Source organism: Manis javanica, chromosome 10 (genome assembly GCF_040802235.1).
Source record: "Manis javanica isolate MJ-LG chromosome 10, MJ_LKY, whole genome shotgun sequence".
NCBI lineage: Eukaryota > Metazoa > Chordata > Mammalia > Pholidota > Manidae > Manis > Manis javanica.
Genome location: NC_133165.1, coordinates 34,638,988 through 34,644,987, shown reverse-complemented (window position 1 = coordinate 34,644,987; position 6,000 = coordinate 34,638,988). Strand labels below are relative to the sequence as shown.

General features: G+C 47.9%; 1 long non-coding RNA gene across 1 annotated transcript; it reads right to left on the bottom strand.

Moving 5' to 3' along the window:
* Positions 1 to 308: 308 nt before the first annotated feature.
* On the bottom strand, positions 309 to 4,531 carry LOC140844052 (uncharacterized). The gene is made up of 2 exons (XR_012122188.1): positions 4,421 to 4,531; positions 309 to 2,572 (listed from the first exon to the last, which is right to left on the bottom strand). It is a non-coding gene; the product is annotated as an uncharacterized lncRNA (long non-coding RNA).
* Positions 4,532 to 6,000: the final 1,469 nt, after the last annotated feature.

Genomic DNA, 6,000 nt, shown 5'->3' with positions numbered 1-6,000 from the left:
CAGAATTGTACAACCATCACCATTATCTAATTCCAGAACATTTCCAAAAGCCCAAAAAGAGATCCTGTAACTGTTAGCAGCCAATCCCTATTCCCCTTTCCTCCAGTTCCTGGCAACCACTAATTTGCTTGTTTTCTCTATGGATTTGCCTGTTCTGGATATTTCAGATAAATGGAATCACACAATGTGTGGCTTTTTGTGCCCCACTCCTTTCAATTGGCATAGTTCTCAAGGTTCATCCATGTCATAACATTTATTGGTACTTTATTCCTTTCTATGGCTCAGTAATATTCCACTATATGTCTATATCACATATATGAATTGATTTATTCCTATCTAGAATACATGAAAATATCTCTCAAAATTCAACATAAAAAAACCAAACACTCCAATTAGACAACTAGAAAGGCACAAAAAGACATTTCACCAAAGGGGACATACAGATGGCAAATGAGCATGTGAAAAGATGCTTAACATCACTAGTCATCAGGGAGATGCATTTAAGACCATGGTGAGATATCACTACACACCTATCAGAGTGGCTAACATAAAAATAGTGACAGTAACCAAATGCTAACAAGGATGTGCAAGAACTGGATCCCTCATACATTGCTGATGGAATGTAAAATGGTCCAGCCACTCTGGAAAATAGTTTGGCAGTTTCTTTGAAAACTATTGTATGTTTAAAAACTAAATATACACTTACTATACTTGTGACCCAGCAATTGTATTCCTGGGCATTAATCCCAGAGAAATGAGTACTTATGTTGGCACAAAAACCTATACATGAATGTTCACAGCAGCTTTATTTGTAATAGCCAAAAAACTGGAAATAATCAAAATGTCTTACAATAGGCAAACCATGGTACAGCCATCCTATGAAATACTTCTTAGCAATAAAAAAGAACAAACTGTTAATAGGTGCAACAACTTGGATGAACCTCAGGGCTTCTGTTTATTCTGAACCTCATTATTCTGTGTGAAAAAAAACTTATTTCAAAAAGTGACACACAATATGATTCCATATACAACATTCTGAAAATCACAGAATTATAGAAACAGAATACAGATGAATGGTGCCCGAGGTTTGAGAATCGTGGAGGTAAAAGGGCAGAGGGTGTAGTTACAAAGGGAGAGCATCAAGGAGGTCTTTGTGATGATAGGATAGTTTTGTGTCTTGACTGTGATGACGGTTACAAGAAATCTACACGTTTAACATGACAAACTATACACTCACATTGTATATGTGTCACAGTGATATTATACTTTAATTATGTAAGATGTAGCCATTGGGGGAAAACCTGGTAAAGGCACATAGACCTCCCTATACATTTCTTTGCAACTTTCAGTGAACCTGTCATTATTTCAAAATAAAACATCTTTTAAAAAGTCTCAGCTGATGTAGAAGAACAAAACAGACTCATAAGTAAAAATAAAAGAAAAGATTTCTAGCACTTAATCATGACCTTGAGGTATAGAAAATGGATTCCAACACGTGGTTTTTCCAGTTATGAGATGCTGCAGGTGACTAGGAATCGATTCACTGATTTCTGAGATCAAAGATGCTTTGGAAGCAGCTGGGTTTGGCTGGAGTATAGGAAAATCTGGTGCACAGTGTGTGAGTGGATTCCCACCGGGCTCCACATTCTGGATGTCTTTCCCAGGTAGCACAACTCTTCTGCTCTTCAGGTCCCTGGGAGGACAGTGACACTCAAATACTTTGATGACTCCATTTAGGTCAGTTATGAAAAGACCTCCTCATACACTTCTAACGGCTAGCCCTCGAGTCAGGAAATTGATGGCGTTCAATTTGACAAGTGTGCCCAGATCACCATTCCTTCTAGACAAGATGGATGAAGTGGGAATCCACTGAAATCCAGTGTTGCAAACTGCCACAAAATGCAATTTCCACACACAGAACATGCAAAAGTAAAATCCAGAGGATAGAAAGGATGTGCCAAATATTTCCTCTGAGAGTCACTGAAGCTGCATCCTTCAATATTTCTAGAGACGACTGCAGAACACATATTTGGTTGACGCGGTCCAGCCGCGCCTAGTCGAGCAGGTCCTGAAGTGCGGAAGGGGGGACGAAGAAAATAAAGAAAGACAGAAAGAACTGGGAGGGCTGACGCTCCTACGCGTCGCCAGCAAAACTTTAATGAAGGTCCAGGGTTTATATAATGCAGTGGGGTTACATGATTCCAGGACATAGCATTATCCAATAGACAATCAAGCACAGTATTGACGTCAGCAGTAGCCTGGCAAAGGTAGGCTCAGCAGGGTTCCAGTTAGTTGCTCATGGAATGCGTAAACAGAATGTTCTTTGTTCTCCATTCCCGCCACATCGGTAAGTGGGGGAAGGGCATAGCCCGCTTCCCACATTTGGTGAAGCATTGGTGTTCAAGGAGGGTTTTGTGAGACCAGGACTGGGGGCGATTATGTTTGTCCAGCACTTTCTTTCAGAAGCAGCCTGAGTTATTAGGGCTGCCAAGGCAGAAACATCCCAAAAGAAAGTGCCCTTGTATTGGGCAACCAATATTTCAGAGAACCTTCTGGTAGCAGCTGTGACATTCTGAGAAGCAAGCAGACCCTATTGGTTAGAAACTATTCTTTTTTTTAACCCAATAATTTTTAATGCTATTTTTAATTGTAGTAAAATACATATAACATAAAATTCACCATCTTAACCAGTTTTTAAGTGTATAGTGAAGGGTCCCCACCAGTAAGATGGCAAACTTCCGGCTTCTCTTCGGGGGTCCTCAGTTCCCGCCGGCGCCACCTGAAGCCCAATCACCTCTCGCCCCCCTCCCAATCCCAGCACCTAGCCAACAGCCAACAGCCCCGTAGAAGTGACACCTCAATCAATTCATGCCCCCTCCTATATAACCCAGCACCTTTCCCTAATAAAGCGGAACTCTCTGGTGAATTGCTGCTATGTGTCACTCCTTTCCTTTCATTGGTGCTGAAACCCGGGAGACGGGACACCCCAACTGGGCCCCATCTTCCCCCGACACCAGCAGCAGCTTGCCCTCATCCTCTTTTTCCGGCGCTGGCTCATCACACTCACCACTCCTCTCTGGCCTTTAGGTAAGTTTTCCCCCCAGAGTGGGCCACTCTTCCCCGAGCTATCGCAGTGCCATTGACCGTGATCGTCGGGCAAGGCCCTGACGCTCGGGGATGAGGAGGGAACGCTCCCCGCCTCAGGCCTTCACGGCTGCGGCGGACCCTCAGGCCCCTCCCCAAACAGCCATAAATCCCCGCCTCAAGCCTTTACGGCTGCGGCGGACGCTCAGGCCCCTCCTCCGACAGTCATAAATCCCCGCCTCAGGCCTTCACGGCTGCGGCTGACTCTCAGGCACCCCCCTCCAACAGCCATAAACGAGGTGACTCCTTTGTGGATGAGAATGCTCCCTTTTCCCCCCCTCCTCCTTCTGCTCCGTCCGCCGAAAACGCCTAGCGCTAGGTACCTCGTGACTCCGGCACTCTGCCTTCTTAGGGAAGTCTGGGTGACGACCCACACTTCCCAAGAAATTCCGACTCGTATACGAGTTTCCGCAGACCACCAAGGATCATCGGGGACGCCCTTTGTCTCTTTGTGGTCTGCTTCCAGTCCTAGGATCTCCGTTCGTCTTCCCCTGTTTGTCTCCTTCTCTGTCCTTTAGCCATGGGAGCCTCCTCATCCCTCCCTGAAAGTTCACCTCTTGAATGCCTGCTTAAGCATCTGGCTACCCTCTCCCTGATGCCTGATATAAAACCAAAACTTCTCTGTAAATATTGCTCCCAAGATTGGCCGACATACCCCCTAGACAATAAAAACCAATGGCCCGCAGGGGGAAAACTTGATCCTAACATCACTCGCAATCTCTTTAACTACTGCCAGCGCCTGAAAAAATGGAAGGAGATTCCTTATATTGAAGCTTTTCGCCTCCTAGCTCAAAATCCCAGCCTCTGCACCACCTGCTCCCCGCCCTGGCCCAAGTTCTCCTAGCCTGCAAGCCGTCTCCCTCCCCTCCACACACTCCCAGTCCCTCTTCAATTACCTTTGACCCAGCCGAGGAGCCTCCGCCATACAGACTTCCCCCTTCGACCCCTCCCCCTCCTACAACCCCTCCACCCTCCGCCGCTGCTGCCGCCTCTATCCCCATGGCAGAAGCCTCCCGTCCTCTCCCTTCACCTTCTTCTCCTACAACAGCCCCTCCCCCTTCCTCTACCGCCGCCACCGCTGCCGCTTTCCCCGGGGCAGAAGCTTCCCATCCTCTCCCTTCTCCTTCTTCTCCTACAACAGCCCCTCCCCCTTCCTCTACCGCCGCCACCGCTGCCTCTTTCCCCGCAGCAGAAGCTTCCCATCCTCTCCCTTACCCTTCTTCTCCTACAACAGCCCTTCTCCCTTCCTCCCCAACCATCTCCTCCCCCATCTCACCTCCTCCACCTTCATTCCCTGCAGATTAAGCCTGAGCCTTTCAGCCCCCCTTTAACTAGGTCCCAGGGGCCTCTCCGTCTTTGCCCTCATCACCTGTTTCTCCCCTGTTAGGGACCGCCTTTGTCTTCTCACGTGTTTGTAGAGAGAATGGGAAAGCACCTCCCCCCATGTCTGAACGCAGCATGGGAAAGCACAAGCTAGAGAACAACCGGTGCAGTCCTTAGAAGTTATCTGTCCACAAAAACATATCTTGCCAAGACTCCTCACTCTGAAAATAGGGAGACCTTGAAGATGTGTAGAAACACCGTCCCTGCTGCTAGCTATGCCCTTCCCCCACTTGCCGATGTGGCAGGAATAGAAAACAACGCATTCCATAAGCAATTAACTGGAGCCCTGCTGCAGCTCAGTAGATCATGGGACTCTTAACCTCAGAGTCATGAGTTCAAGCCCAACTAAAGCAGCAGAGGCAAGCAGCTGGGCTGCTAGCTGGTGACATGTGGGTCCGATTCTATCTTTATTTTCTTTGCCCCCCTTCTGCACTTCAGGACCTGCTCGACTAGGCATGGTTAGACCGCGTCACTCCCCCACAGACTGAGCCAGAACCCTTCAGTCCGCCTCAGACTCAGTCCCGAGAGCCTCCCAAAATTATCGCCCCCCTCCGGGAGGTAGCAGGATCCAAAAGCATTGTGCGCATTCACGTCCCTTTCTCCTTAAGAGATTTAGCCTAACTAGAGAAATGCCTAAGTTCCTTTTCCACTGATCCCATGACATACATCAGGGAGTTTCAATAGACCCTCCAGTCTTACAGCCTCACACATCATGACATTTTCATGCTCCTGGCCAATACTCTCCTCCCTGAAGAGCGTAGACGAGTTTAGGACTTCGCCCAAATGCAGGCTACTGAAACCCACAGGACTGACCCCACCTATCCCCCTGGCCCCACTGCTGTCCCCAAACAAGACCCACACTGAAATTATAACACCGCCATGAGTCTCCGCTCTCGAGATATTTTTGCCTCCTGCTTAATAGCAGGTCTGAAAAAGGGCAGCTTGTAAAGTAGTCAATTTTCAAAAGCTCCAAGACATAATTCAAAAGAGAGATGAAATCCCCTCCGAGTTCTTAGACAGACTCACTCAAGCCCTATTACAGTATACCAGCCTGGACCCAGAAACACCTGAAGGAAGACATGTCCTTATGACATACTTCCTAGCTCAAGGCTACCCCGACATTAAAGCTAAACTCAAAAAGTTAGAACAGGGCCCCGCTACCCCACAGACTGAGATCCTAACAGTGGCCTTTAAAGTCTTCCATAAGCGGGAGGAGGAGAAAGAATGCCGTAAACAAAAGGCTGATCAGGCCAATTTCCAGATGTTGGCCCAGCTGATAAAACCACAACCTGGGCGCCCCTCTACAAACAAGCCCCCCCAAGAGCTTGTTTCAAGTGCAGAAAAGAGGGACATTGGTCAAGGGCGTGCCCCTCCCCCAGATCTCCTACCACCCCATGCCCCAGATGCCACAAAAAGGGCCACTGCGGGTCTGATTGCCCAACCACCAGAAGGGGAGGCTGGATGAACAACCCC